Here is a 14,176-nt window from a genome sequence, read left to right as displayed (position 1 = left end):
AAGGTGACAGCCGCATATGCATGTAATTTTTAACTTTTTAATATTTTTTTCGTTTATTTTAAATGAAGTATTTTAAGTAACACCAATGTCCACTGTTTAGTGAAGAGAACAATCTCAGTCTTTTTAGGATTTACAGAGAGAGTGTGCTCTTTACACCATCGTTCAATAAGTTTAAACGTCTGCTGCATTCTATAACAAAGAAAATTGTTAGGTTTATCTCTTAACATAATAGCTACGTCATCGGCGTAGCCGACTGTGAAGAAATGTTTATTATTTAACTCACAAATGAGAGCATCAGAGAAGCGGTGAGAGTATTCCACCTTGTGGGCGTCCTCTAACCTTAGCCTGAACAACTCTGCTTACTAGCATTGTCCTTACGCAGTCTGCGATGACCAGTGGCACTCTTCGAGATTCCAGTCCCAAATTAATACTTTTAAAAGTGATTTTGTCAAACTATCTCAAGGAAAGCTCCCAATATCATTGCACCCCACCACCATGTGTAGGGCCGCATTCACAGATTTACCTTTGATGTAAACATGCTGATGCAAATGCAAAGGAAACGCTGTAATTACATTTTCTCTGATGTAATGATCACAAAGTCTTTCAAGTGTCTTTAAAAGAAAAGATGAGAGACTAATTGGTCGAAAGGCGTTAGAATTCTTTGGGTCCTTTTTTGCATTCTTTTTGTGTTGTTATATTAAGCTTATTTGAATTTAGCTTTTATAATTAATAAATAATTTGCTTTAAAACGCAGTTTTGATTGATTGTTATATTTTATATTTAGTTGAAAGTTTAACTTTTAAATTTTTACGTTACAATTTGTTCCGTTTAAGAAAATTACGTTAATTTAATTTAAAGTACGTGACTTAAAATAAAAAGTCTAAAGTGTTCTACATTCAATGTAAAATGTCTTGGTGTCACCAGGGTCTTTTAAATTAGAATTAAACTAAATTTATTTGAAACATTTAATGGTTCCCTCAGGATATTTTATTTGCTCAGTAAAATGTATAAAATTTCGACAACCTTTTTTTAATACTTCTCTAGTTTGTAATCGGATTGGTAACACCTGTGTTAGAATGGTTTGTAGGTTGAAATCGGGTGCTTGTTCATTGACGAGTTCCTGATTAGCATCGTCCGTGGATGGAATTTCAATGGATCTGGTGATGCGAATCGTCAATTAGGGGTTTGTTGGGCTGAATGCAGCTGGAGCGTCGTCTGAACGCGTTCCAGTGGTCGAAGCCGTTCCGTAATTTCGCTCTAAATGAAATTCAATTCGCGCAGTACGCGGTCGCATGTTTATATCGTATCGCATAAATCGAACATAACATTTGCATAATATCTGTGTTTAGAATATTGATTACCGGCCGTTTCGTGTGCCGCCGACTCTGCACGAAAACCCATTACCGCCTCATTAGAGCCAAGCATCGAGTTCGTTATGGTGAAATTAATTTCGGTTTGACGACGACTACAATTTGACACCTCAAGTGTGACCGTCTATAACGTTTAATAAATTTGATTCTGTTAAGTTTGAAACCATTTTAAAGTTCAGTAGTAGACAAGATTAGTTTTGTCACGCGCATTTTTTTATAAAGTTGATTTAAACCTATAATCTACATACAATTAACCCAGTTTTTATAATACTCCTATAACTAATGCAAAGTTAATTAACATATAAACCAAATTGTTGATAGATTTTTGTTTTCACTCTTGATAATGTTATCAAAATTTTAAACTGCTATAGGATATTTGTTGATTATCTAAAGAAACTTTCGATGCTACGAAATGGTTTGGTAGTTGTAAATTAGCCCGAACGTCCCGAAGAAACAGTAAAGAGCTGCCGCGGTTGAGATCCGGCCCGAAATGAGCAAAGTCTCGGGAGATTCGCGGCCCCACGTAATAGATTATGGTAGGGGATCCGTAAAACCCAAAAATGATGGGACATTCGTTCTGGTTATATCCCTGGGGCTCCTCAATCCGCGGCTCCGAGTACACTATCTCGGCATTAAAATGTGAAATGCCCCCGTTTAATACCGAAACTTGGATGTAGTTCGTCTTCCAGGGTCTAAGTTATGGAGTAAAAATTGGGTAATTAAAAACGTTTACTGACTAAGTTCTTTTATAACTAACTGCAAACTTATTTTATGATTTTTGATTTGAATAAATGAGTACATTATTAATTTGGATAATAAAATTTAGCAGCTTTTAATGGCAAAACAAAATTATTTTGGCGTTTCGAGTAAAAGCTGATACGTAATTTGATACGTTGGAGGGGTTTATTCAATTTAGAATTTCGACGGTGTCGCTACACAAACTGAATTATTATGTATTTGAGTAAAAACGTTGTGTGGAATGGTGTAGTTCGGTACTAATCCGATATTGCTTTCACAGTTGACAATTTCCAAAGCGAATGGATTTATTTCCACCGTGTATAAATTAGAATCTTAAAAACTTAAATTGTAGATGTATTTTCTCTTTATATCCTCCTACATTATGTTCGTAATATTGAGTTATATAACCACAACCGTCGTCGGCGTATGGGATAAACACGGTCGACATTATTAAACTTGGTGCCAAATAACCTTTGGCTGCTCGCCCACATATCGTGAGGCAACACAAATTGAAACCATATAAGAGTGAACAAAAATAAATTATTAATCAGAATTTATTTTAAAGGCACCGTCGACATTTACCAGTTATTATTCAAGCTAACACCTCGGGGGATGCGATAAACGCTTCTTGCAACTGTTAAACGATGTCGTAAATCTCATCGTTAGACCAGTGCAACCGCACTTCTGGGAGCCGAAGGCGGCCAAGAGGTCCAAAACGGCTGTAGGCTCTGCATCAAATTGATAACTAACCTGCGGCTGTGGTGGCTTCGGGACGCGTTACTTTACGTTCCAACGCCAATAACAATAGTTTAGGATAATTAATTATAAATTGGCGTCGAGTTTGTGCCGGTAAATCGCGCGCATTGTGTGTAAATTAGCGGAGAAGGGGAAACGTCTACAACAAATAGCACGGTCGGGAATTTAGCTGGTAACGCGTAGATGTATTATTCTCGAACCCGCAAACATCAACGTCACACGCAGAAGTGTATATACACACCGCTACACGTGTTTTACCACCGTGTTTTACCCAGAGGTTAGGGCCGCTCAGAGTTAGCCTACGCCATTGCACACTGTTTAACCTAAATTTGAAGTTAGTTATAGAAACACACGTATATAGCTATGCGAATTCGCTACCAAATTATATAGAGAATTCTGACTGAAACCGCATCAAACGTCGAGTTTCTCTCACCAAATATATGTATTAAAGTGTTATGCCACCACCATTCTCTCTATCAAACGCTTTTGCATGTTAAATTATACTATTTTACAATATGTGTAGGTATTACTCAAAATATAATTGTAGAGTATTGCAATTAACATGCATTAATTTCCTTGTTTGATTTTACTGGAAAAAAAGTCAAACTGGAGAGACATTTTGATTGCAGTGGTTGCTACTTCAATATTTGAACCCACAGATCAGTTTAGTGTTCCAGTAGATATAAAAGCATGCAGTTTTAACAGTTTTCATATATGGTTTAATAGTTTTCATAAATGAAAGAACATCTCGGTATTCTATATTATTATTGCGACGTTGAGAAAATACTGCGAAAAATATTGGTTTTCTTCTATACTCAGTTCTAGCAAACAATTAGTGGCATTGATATATTTGATTTGGGCGATTACATTTGACGAGTACACGACGAGTCGGACCGCTTGTTGAAACAAAGCGTATGTTTACAATGTTTTCTCCTTTAATATAATACATGTACTCTACCCTCCTCCTCCATCTCCACAGCCTCGGCTCCTCGCCCCAATCAATTCCCTGATCCAGCTCACGGTATATCAAGCTCTCCCTCAGCTCGCTATACCGTCTCCGCATATGTTCCAGCGTCTCCTAATCCTCTCCACACATCCTCTTTTCATTGCCACAGCGGAATCTGGCCACCAATCTCTTACCTTCCTCATCCCCTTCCATTAACAAATAGTTTAGCAGTTCTTCTATCACTATCTCCCCATACCTTACATTATATCTTCCTTCCCGTATCTGTGACCTTCTCTCCTGCCTCTGTATGTCCCTGTCCCTATCCCTCAGTTCTCTTCACATTTCACTTCTCTCCACTCTTCTATTGCCGATCCCAGTTATTGAATATCCCACTTACCTATAATATCCTTCCCTATCTCCCTGCCCACATACCAAACTCCTCTTCTTGATTTCTCTCCAGCACTCTCCCAAGATCCTGCAATGTGACCTTCCCTCTATCCTTTCCTCGTATTTTCCTCACTATATACCCTGGAGTCTCACTCGCCAACCCTAGCACCAATCTCCAATACCTTGTTTGCACATCCTCCAGCATTTTCTCTCCATCCCCAGACTTCTGCGCCGTACATCACTGCGCTCCTTACCAAACCCTCAAACATAACGTTTCTTTTACCCACATCCCTCTCAAAAGTTCTCCCCATGTCCAAACCTTTCACATCACCCCGTGGATTTAGATGTTCCACGACCGTCGAAATCAAAAAGAAAATCTACTAGACTTATCACGAAATGAAGAAGTTATTAGGCGAGACAGAACTAAATTATATAGCGTCAAAAATATGTGATAAATAATAGTACTTTCGCAAATACACGTAATAATGTATGTCTTAACAAAATCGTTACGGATTTTGATGCAGGTAATTGTGACCGATAGTGATCAACCCGATAATATCTGACCATCTATCCGTCTCCTTTGCATGTTGTGTGGGCGTGGTAGTGGTCGTACATAGATGCAGTATACACCCATAAAGTACATGCACTTTCATGTAGTTGATATATCGACTTCTCATTTGTTGTGAGTTTGTGATTTGTTATAGTAGATTTGAGTTTTTTCAGTTTTCCATGAAGATTCTTTCCGATACTATATCAAAATCAAAGGATTGAAATTGTATGGAAACACTCGTTGAGTGATAATTGGTAATGATTATCTGGTGATGAACAGCGAGGTATTAAATTACTAATAACCACAATTGATGGTGAATTCAATTGCTCTTTACCGGATGTTTTTATACTTCTTCCAGAATCTTGAGCTGCGGTCACTCTACTCAAGCATTAGACATGGGTGGGGTTTGTCCAAGTTAGATTGATTTTCTAGCTCCATAAGATTCTTATAAGTTTTATCTGTATAATTTCAGCCAAATTTATGTTTCGTTGTAGATAAAAATCCCTATTACTAACGGTCAACATAAATGTTGTCGAGTACCCGTTAAGTTGAGGTCACCGTTACATTGTACCCCTGGTAATTTAATTTTATGTGCTACACTAATACTTGGTATTTTCCTTTTCTTTTCTGTAGTCTGGTTGTTATACTATTAAGAACACGACATCTGTATAATTTGGATTAATTTGTTCTTTAGATTGTCAAGAATAATATGTCGCAATGTACAGCTTTCATTTTCTACAATTTACGTATTAAATCTGATTATATTACTTTGATTTTACGTACTTTTTGCAGGCAGTTAATAGGTTCATCATCTTGGCACGCTGTATAATGCAAATATGTGCTGTTCTTGGTTTTTGAACAACTTTCAATGAATCTTGCATAACTTGATTAATAGTTTCCATCATGTCTCACTACTGTCCATCATTACACGAAAAGTACAGGAGAACCATCTTCGTGATCTCCCATACAATTTAATTACGTATAGGGCGCGTAATAAAGTCGACCTTATCTATCATGAAGGCTTTGTAACCATACCAGGTCTTTTCTTCTAGCAGTCTTTGAAAAACTAAGACTCATTTTTTTTAAAAGTTGCACGTGCTCTTTTCTCTGCATCATTTAATTCTATTTTAAAACAGCTGCTTTATAAGTTCTTTTATTTTACAGAAATTTTATCATAAGTTATTGAAAACCTTTACCATCCATGTTCGTAACGATTGCAGTATTTTTTTAAGCCCAAAGTATTGTAGAAAATTCAGTTCTTGTAAAAGATCGTCAGCGTTGTTGCAAGATCGCTGTAAAAAATTAAATAACTAATAAACTGTGTTTGTTATGAAAACAATTATTATTTACTAAATACCTCCGCTACCGCGGAGATGTAGAGGTTAAATTCAACCAAATTACAATTTACACTTAAAGTATACTCCATATTTACAACATACTTACTACACTACTTAAGACTAATTCTTTATAAAAGTTTTCCAGTTTGTTCTGTTTTGTACGAGCTTCTACTCTTCGGTCCAGATCACCTCTTTCTTCTTTATTATTTTTCGTATTGTGTTATCCCAACGTTTCTCCGGTGATCATCCTCACTTTTGCTTCCATGGTAATACTTCAATTGGTTCTATATTACGGTCTGCTCTGATTTATTTATTTCTCGATCTCTCCATTTTTATCATCACTTTTTGTTTCCATGCTCTTCGTAAGTGCTTCGTGTGCTGCTCTAGCTTTGCAGATATATGGTTTTCTTGATAGATTTTGAGGTCTGCACATATCTTGATTTGTTAATCAAAGCACAAAATGCACATTCTACTATTTTTCTAATAATAGATATTCTATTATTGAATATACATATTTTTAACTTGATTTAAATTTTATTTTCCGCAAAACATATTTTGTGAAAAAGAACGCTTCAATCTCTTACAAAAACATATCGCATAAGCGGCATAAATAATTGCCCGGATATCTCATAATAATCTTTGTTGTATTTCCACGAAGCCATGTAGATTGATCTCTGTATTATTTATAGCGGTTCTAGCATTTTTTTGGTAATAAATAACCCAATTTCCATTCAAACTCATTTCGTCACAATAATATTCATGAAATTGAAATGGTTGCATTTGAGTCGTCAACGTTTATTACGTTTTCATTATTCAGTCGTTGTTTGCATGTACCTTATTCATTAGCCATAGCGAACACACTGAAAGAAAATGAATATATTTATATTCTCGTTATATTTTTTTTGTACAAAACGAAGGAAACAAAAAGGATGGAGAAATAAATATATTTACAACTCTATGAAGATAAATGTAACTGTTAACATTGATCCTTCCGCTTCTAATTATTGTAAACTGGAATTCGATATCTTCGATGGACTTTTCGTTAGTTTTACCACGAGAGGTCAGTATATCGAACCAATTTCAGATACGACACAAAACTTTATTGCATTTTCTCCACCCTACTTACTGTGCTAATTAAATTATTGAATTTCATATCAAATTTTTTTAATATTTTTCCATTTTTATCTTTATCAGTGGAATCTGACAGTGTTAACTTCACTACTTCTATTAATTAACTTCTTTTTAAATAGTAGATTCGATAGATTATAGTTAAAGTAATTACAAGAGTCTTTTACTTGGTTACTCAATGTTTATTTTGATTATTTCCTTAAGTATGTAAAATTTGTTTGTTTTATATACTCTGGTTTGGTTGGTATCGAAATTTTGCATTACCAATATTGGTAGGTATATGAAAGAGAGCTTGGTGTTCGTGATAGAACGATCTTGTTTTGGGGCCACGGGGCTTCTTCGATCCATTTCGCTAGACTAGATATTTTTGTTTGAAAGGAAATTGGATCATTTCGAGATTTCCATACACCCAGGTTCCGACCCGAGTTTTGGTGGCAATAACAAGGGTCAGGTAAAGCTTGGAGTCTCTTCTATTCTGAAACGATGAGAAATAAAGTGGATTTATTCAATAAGAATTATTTTTTTTGTATGTTATGCATTTGAAAGTATTATTTTATTTTTCACATAATGGTTTAGTCGTTAAAAACCCATTCAGGATTTTCCTTGAGATATCGGTATCCAGCCATAAATATCAATTTTCCTGCAGGACTTGAGGGATATATCGCGATAACGCGGCGAGTCCCACGGGACCAGAATAACCGATGTCGATACTATTTCTCTTAGAATAACGCATTTCAAGCTCTATTCTTTACAGTTAGCCTAATTTCGTTAGCTTTTTAGCTTCTTCGACTAATAAAACATGCATCTCGCTTTCGACAGTTCTCCATTAAATCACCTTCGGAAGACGGCCGACGAAGGAAAGCAGTTTGAATAATTGAAAGGGGTATTCCTATAGAACTAGCGGAAAGTTTCAGCTTTAAGAAGGTTATGAATCATTTATGTTGTAATTTCGCGAAGATAATCCCTATTCTTTGCACCATGATGCCATGGTAATTAACGACGTTCCCACCAAAGAATAGTATTCATCCCCGTATTATAATTTTTTTCTTTATCTGTTAATTATTTCCCGGTCTGAAATGCTGCAATCTGTCAACGAACCAATTATCTGATTTATCTTGGTTGTTGCAAAGCTACCAGACGACGGGAACGCATTTTCTCATTAATTTGCAGGTCCAAAGGAACACACAAACCGACGACGCGAATGACAGTTATTAAGATTTTAATTTAACTTTGGAATTTTGCGAGTTTGTCTTTCATTAGCTGCCTGTTTAAACATCAAAGGCCGCTGGTTTCTGTAAAATGAAAACCAACCCTCGTATAGATACGATATTTTCTAATATCTGCAATATTTGAATTAAATGGGTAACCTTTTAAATGATACCAAATCGAAATTAACTAGTACCCATATATATTCTTAATTGGGTCAATACCCAGTAACCCAGAGTTTCGGAAAGGGAAACTGCACACACAACTCACGTATCTGTTAAAATTAATATCACGGCTTTAGACGGTGGTGCTCTCATAATACCGGTACTGCCACTTAAATTATTGGGAATAATTCGACCCCACTCTCACCCTATCGAATCCAGGGTATTAATACGGTCTTAATTCTTCCCCGGGCGTCGGTCTTTATTGGGATCGGATTATGTTATTAGGTCGACCCAGAGCTGCCTCGTTTGTATTTAAAATTTACGCAAATTTCCGAATACACAATTCATCCCTGTGGTATACTTCTTCTTTACAAAACGACCTCTCTGCGACGACGTCTTTGCATTTCTGATGTTCCAGAAACCCCTATTTTTCTCCATTTTTCTGAGAAAAACGAAAACGGGGAGCATCAGTTAATATTAAGGCCACATTAAAATTTATTGGATTCTAATCAAAACCATTCTGTGTTTTAATTAAAGGAAGGTTGTTTTAGCAAGTATTGTAGTTGTAAGGAAAAGTGTCAAACTTCACCCTAACTTATGCATCAACTAAAATAATTAATACTTCCCTTCAGACGCAGAGGGTGTCTTGTTATAGGCGATACAACGCTTCTCAATGCATAAATTACCATACATAGCGGGTAAAATTAATACAGGGTCCGACTGGTTTTATACTCCTGCACAAAAACGATAAGGCTGTCGAATCTGTAGAAGTTGGTTGATACTCGATTAATGCGTGTGCGAAGTTTTCGAAGAGGGTTAACTCAATAAATTCACTATCGCGTGATCATTCACGCTGATATTATTTTTCCATTATGCAGTTATGTGTTTGCCCGTAGGGTGTTAGGACGGTCAGAATGTTCTCCGTAGTCGTGTCACGTGAAACCCTCTGGTTATTACCCCCCAACCCCCTAAATGGGAATAGGATAACCGGTATTGCGGTTGTGTTCGCTAGACCTCCTTCTGTTTGCCCAACACGAATCTAATCAGGATCTATCAAAACTTAGTTACGGTGCGAAAATTAAAATTACAATAATCATTTTTTTGTATTTTGATGTTGTTGTGGCGTGGAAAAAATTAAACGGTGAAATTAACAATGAAATTCGTGTAATTAAAAATAAAAAGATTTACAAAAAATTCCGGGAAAAAACTTTTTCTTTGCCACTTAACGTAGCCAATTAAAATTTTAATTGGCAGATGCCGCCTCTCAAAACAACTTCGAATTTGTGCACAGTTTGCAACTTTATTTAAATAAGTAGATAAGTTCGTTAAACTTGTGTTTTTAATCAAACGTAGAAAAAAGTCTACACGAATATTATTTTTCTATTTATTATCATAGGATTAATTTAATTTTTAAGCTAAGTAATTCTTATCAATTTTTTTTAAACATGTATCCAGCGGCAATATAGGATTATTCTAAATAGTTTTTAAGTAGCTTAACGCAACATGCATATGCATTACACTTCATAATCCCATTTATTATTTTTACACGACATTTTCAACGCACATTTTTTCTCTTTTCACAAATCTATCTTGAGATAAAGCATGCAAAAAAAAATGCGACTGCTATAGGAATTCTTATATTTGCCCTACATTCGTGACTCGGATGCAACCCAACTACACCTGGAAATACCAAAAGGAAATAGGCATCGTGCATATCGCGTGTTCTAGAAATATGTACGTGTGAGTTGATTTGGAATTTTATTTTCACGTGGATAACATGCAATCTAATAGTCCCCTAGTTACATAGGGTCAAAAACAAATTTGGGTGTTTTAAAATTATACAAGTTTAATTTTAAATAACGGCGTCAAAACTCGTTGAAACCGGAAGTAAAACGAGACCTATAACGAGATTCGTTGGAAGGGTGCTTGTCGTGACCCTTCTACCTCTTCTAACTGATTTTGTACATTTGTCTGTTAGTGCCTGGCGCAAACCCGACCATTCCGTCTCCCCGTGAAACCACTATTTCCGTAATTAGGTTATCAGTCCTCAGACGTAATTGATTTATTTCCCCTTCTCTCGAGACGCTCGGCGTCTACCAATTAAAGAGTTACGACGACTTTTCCGAAAACCTTCCAACCGGAAGGTCGATGTCTTTTTCTCTCAAGGGAATATTCTAACGTATTCATTTCCTTTCTTCTTTTTATATTCTTCCAGTTTATATTCTTCAAAGTTCATTGCTTTATTTAAGATAATTTCCTCTCCTAAATCCTTCGCTTTACATGGCGCTCTATTCACACGATTTCGCGTTATACGGTTTTGAAAATAAGAAAGCCAAGAGAAAATAAAATCTGCAGACATTTTTGAATTCCTTTCGATTAATATTATTCTTTCAAATTAAATAGGAAATTCATCGAAATTCCCCACATTGTTTTTTGTAACTGTTTTTATGATAACGAAATAAATCACATAAAAAGTAAGTTATTTCTTAAGAAAGCAAAATGAAAATTATATATATTGACGTATGGAGTAGTAGATGTTGCTAAATTTTATGGCAGAAATAAAGTTACATTAAAATTACATAACTGGAAAAAGCTGGAAATTAATGATATGGCTAAAAGACCCACCTCAAAGAACGATAACAATTGACATTAATGCAATTACAAATAAGGCTTTAAGTAAAGTAAGGCTTGAAGCTTTAGATTGTCTACCATTTACTTCCTCAGCTGAAATGAAGCCATCTTTTTCTGTGTGCCATGGTTGGCTTCCAAGATTCAACGAAAGACATTCTTTACATTATGTAAGATTGAATGAGTTCACCAAGCTCAAGGATCTGTTGATTCAGACGGAGCGTATCGATATCTAACAAAATTCGCAGAAATCACTTCCTGATCAGGCCTTTAATGCTGATGAGAACTAGTTTGTTTGGTAAAAAAGCCAGAAAGAACCTATTTACGAAATGCTTATAAAACAGCTATTGGCTATAAAGCAGCAAAAAGTTATATAATAGCGTTTTTCTGCAATAACCTTCAGGCGATCATATAATGAAACCATTGGTTGTTAATAAATCAAAAACCCCAAGTTCATCTAACCGAATAAACATAAACAACCCACCTGTTTATTGGATTCATTATTTGTTGGCTAATTACTTTATTGCAACCTTTAGATCAGAGGATAATTTCGACATTTAAGGTATACATCATGCGATCCTACAGTTATTACATAACCAATGAGATAATAAATAGGAGACGAGACGGTAAAATTGTTTAGATTTTCAATCTGGGCAAGGACAATAGAAAATTAAATTCCTCTATCTAAGTAGCTAACTTCTATTTTTTAAAGATAAGTTTATGAATAGATCTTTAAAGTGAATTAGATAAATAATTGCAAACGAAGACTGTTCTCCGTCAATAACTGTGTATGTATATGTCGTTGTTGTAGAATCCATTCCAAAATGGAAGGAGCCAAGATTAACACATTAATAAAAATGGACGTATGGATAAAATGATCAATAACTGATTCTCCTCAAGTACAGCTCTTTGAATCTATGTAGTTTAATCGAGATAACAATTCCTTTTGTTCTAAGCCACCATGGTACATGAATTGTTAGAACACTTAGGAAATATTAACACTTAATACGATGGCATTTCTCATTCACATAAGGTAAAACTTTGTACATAAAATTAAAGATACATAGTAGAAATAACACAAATACATTGTCGAATGCACTGTTCAATGTTCAGTGAAATACAATAAGCAATTAACTAAGACATTGTACAAAAATCCAAATACTTATTTAAAAATTATTAACCATTAACAAAATTACAAAGTTATTAAATTTGAATTTGATTCAAACGATGAATGACCTGCAGTTTTGTAGAACAATAGAACAATTACTAATTGTTTGCATTCTACCCACATTCATCGACTTCCTGACCAGAAGAAGGTAACGCCAAACTTTGAAGAATTGTAGCAATTTGATATTACTTCATTACTGAAACCGGCTTAGTCGGAAGTTTATTATTAGCATCCGTTAAAGTGCAAAAGCTGCAGAAGAAGAGATCTTATCGTTTAGTTCTTTAAATTCATCGACTGTGTATTGTAATTATCATTTACCACAATACTCTTAATTGTTGTTGTACTTGATATATTACGTTACTTCGGGATAATTATATTTAGCAACCAAGATAGTTAAGCAAAATGTCTTGACTTTTACTGTAAGTTAATCTCGATGTTACTATTTTTTGCCAATTCTGCTCCAAATCCAACCCAACCCAACACCACACCTTGGATGTTATTATCTTGATTTTTACTGTAAGTTATAAACCTGATCTTATGTTGATCTCGATCTTACTATCCTTTGCCAGTTCTGCTCCAAATCCAACCCAACCCAACACTACACCGTGGTTGTTGTCTAAAAAACCCAACAATTCAAAAATAACTGTTGTTATTAAAAAAACAGCTCAATGTAATATTCAATCAAACCCAACCCATTTAACAAGAGTTAAAATCATTAAAAGAATATTTGGCTTTGGAGGAAAGAGGCTATAAAGAGGGTTGGCAGATGTAAGGAGAATGGAAACAGACTGATAATAGAAAAGACTAAGGAGAGATTAGAAAGATACTGGACAGAAACCAGGAAAATTGGTAGAAGGTAAACACCGATCATATACTGGATAAGAAAAGAAGCATATTCTGTGGACGGAGAGGTGCTGGAGAGTGACTATAATGAAAAGGAGGAGACGAAGCTGACTAGACAAAGACTGATAATATAAGGAATAAATTTAACAGGGATTCGAAAGGTAGGAAAGAAACTACTAGCTAGACAGAACGAAAACTGTAAAGAGCAAGAAAAGTACTTGACAGAGAAGCGGAAGATTGGAAAGACACTAGTTCTTATCAGTGAAATAGAAGAAAGATGCTGATAAACACACTATTTAGGTGAAGAAGTACTGGCGATCCTTATCTGAAGCGATCTGTTAAAAAAACTTCATCAATTAGAATAATTATTTTTCTTTTGTAGCTAACCTTAGCTTTATTTGTGATCAGGAACAACGTGTTCGATTTCTTCGAACTCGTTAATTTAACAAAACCCTGTTCCTTCATCGGATTTGCTCTCATCTACATGCTATCTTCTTCTTTTTTGGCGTTCAATACTTCTTTTGCCGTTAGGTGATTTGTCTCTTGCCACTCGCACAGGTTTGTTAGATACCATTCTATTGATGTGTTAATCTATTCTTGTTTTCTATTTAGTACCCATTTGTTTACATTTTCTACAATTCCTTTCTTATATCTTCACTTCACTCTCTGTCCTATAAGGTTTTCCGCAAAATCGTGATAAGAATTTTCATTTCAGCTGTCTCAAAAAGTCTTCTTGTTTTTGATTTATCTGGTATCTTGTCGCCTTTCCGCTAAAACTTCATTTTTTGCTAAATTACTTGACCATCGATTTCTATCATGCATCTAAAGGGTTCTTACACGTGGTGATTTGTCTTAATTGTAACTATAATTCTGAGTTAAGTTTTCTTAAGTTACGTTTTGTCGTCAGACTTTTTAGTGGAGATGAGTGCTTTCCTTTAATGATGTACTTTGCACA

Source organism: Onthophagus taurus, chromosome 1 (assembly GCF_036711975.1).
Source record: "Onthophagus taurus isolate NC chromosome 1, IU_Otau_3.0, whole genome shotgun sequence".
Classification (NCBI taxonomy): Eukaryota; Metazoa; Arthropoda; class Insecta; order Coleoptera; family Scarabaeidae; genus Onthophagus; species Onthophagus taurus.
The sequence above is the reverse complement of the archived record's forward strand: the minus strand, read 5'-3'. Positions refer to the sequence as shown.